The 1,964-nt window shown below is 31.9% G+C and overlaps 1 protein-coding gene across 3 annotated transcripts in view; it reads left to right on the top strand.

Annotated features, from left to right (window-relative positions):
* Positions 1 to 1,964, top strand: part of AEBP2 (AE binding protein 2) — a 96,559-nt gene that overhangs the window by 25,920 nt on the left and 68,675 nt on the right. The gene's annotated exons all lie outside the window — the stretch shown is intronic.

Below are 1,964 nucleotides of genomic sequence, written 5' to 3'. Positions count from 1 at the left end.
TTTTCTTTTCTTTTCTTTTCTTTTCTTTTCTTTTCTTTTCTTTTCTTTTCTTTCTTTCATGTTTATTTTTGAGAGAGAGAGTGTGCGTGAGTGAATATGCCTTTTAAGGAAGACTCATGAAAGTACTTTTTCCTATTTAAAACACTAAAAGAGGCAAAACATTTTTTAACTTTTTTTCATTAGGTATAATAGAATCGGGTTCTGGGGTCATACATCTGTGCATGATTGGATTTCAAAAACTAGAATGAGGTATTTTATTAATCACATTTCAAATCCCAGTGTCCTATTCATATACACTGAAGTCTTGGTAAGCAGGAAACTTTGTCTTCTAGGATTTCTGTGGTTTAGTAACATCCATTCGTGTTGTGTTCTTTCCGTCTTAACTATTTCTTATTAAAAAAAAAAAAAAACAGATTTGCCAGAAAGAAACCTGTTTGTGTTTCTTGATGCTCGAGTTATTTTACACGTGTCATTTTATTAAGTTCATTTTTGTGTATGTTCTTTGATGTGTTTGAGGGCAGAGGGCCTGAAGGAGATTTTGGGGAAGGGATGGTAGGGTATTATTCAAAGGCTTGAATAAGATCAGTTACCTTTATATGTTACATAAAATGACACTCAGGGTTAAATTGGAATGAGACTAGAAAGTGAAATCAATCTTAGGAGGTCACTTTGAGTTTTGATTGCCTATCTGATAGCTCCTAAAACATGCATGAAATTGGTCATAGATTTTGTAATAAAGGAAAAATACTTAATTCTTGTAATTTGAGTGTTCTATTAAATATTTTTGTTCTCTGTTTTATTAAATTGGTCCTCTGTTCTTTTAACAGAGAAAATTGAAAATGTTCATTTAATGTGGCTAAAAATAATAGGATATAAAATGATAGCTGTTGTTTTAGATCTTGGAAGAACAAACTGATTAGAAACAATAATTACATGTAAAAAGTATTTTATTTCTCTTTTGTTCGCATTTTGTAAAAGAGTGAGCTGGGTTTTTTCTAAGTAATATTAAAGCTTGGGGTGCCTGGTAGCTCAGTCAGTTAAGCATCCGACTTTGGCTCAAGTCATGACCTCACAGTTCATGGGTTCAAGCCTCACATTGGGCTCTGTGCTGATAGCTTGGAGCCTAGACCCTCTTCACATTCTATGTCTCCCTTTCTCTCTGCCCCCCACCCTCAAAAATAAAATAAAACATTAAACAAAAAAAGAAATGAAAGTTTAAGGGATCCATAAAAATCATCCAATCCCTTCCTGACTTTAGATGGTATTATCTCTTGCTTTATACAAAATATTTTTGTATCATTTTACTGCAAAAGGAATCTAATTCCTTAGTAAAGCCAGCCCCTTCCCCCACTCCTGCATGTAAATTATATTGCCTTCTGGCTCTATTTAGAATATATTTGGCTGATTTTAATTTACCTTACTACTAACTGAATTTTCCTTATGCATACTTAGATTCTGTCAGGTTACATTGCATTTTTTTTTTTTGCAGTAGATTTTATAATTTACTTACAGAAAATTTTAATGGATCATTTGCACACTTTAGTGTGAAATGTTAGTGACCAGATAAGTACAAGTATCTTTATACTGTCACACAAGCTGTCAAAAGTGTAGGCCATGAATAAATTCAGAAAAATACGTTGCTGCATTTGGTCAAAGAAATTGATGAAAGTGAAGAACACTTAACACTACCCTTGGTTCTCAGGTTTGTACCAGTCTTTTCCATTTTGGGCATTTTGGAGGAGTTGCCTTAAAGTTGACAGTTTGAATGAGTGAGGATTTCTGAAGGACTTCTCAACAGAAAGCCCAAACCTATAAAATTGAAATTTTAGACCTCTACATCTTTTGTTGGGTCATTGTAAATTTGAAGATTCTTTGGTAGTCCAAAAATATTCTGATTTAATTTAGTTTAGTTTAATTTAATTTAATTTAATTTAATTTAATTTAATTTAATTTAATTTAATTTA

Source organism: Herpailurus yagouaroundi, unplaced genomic scaffold (assembly GCF_014898765.1).
Source record: "Herpailurus yagouaroundi ecotype Mexico unplaced genomic scaffold, PumYag 166, whole genome shotgun sequence".
NCBI lineage: Eukaryota > Metazoa > Chordata > Mammalia > Carnivora > Felidae > Herpailurus > Herpailurus yagouaroundi.
This window is presented reverse-complemented; position numbering and strand designations above follow the sequence as displayed.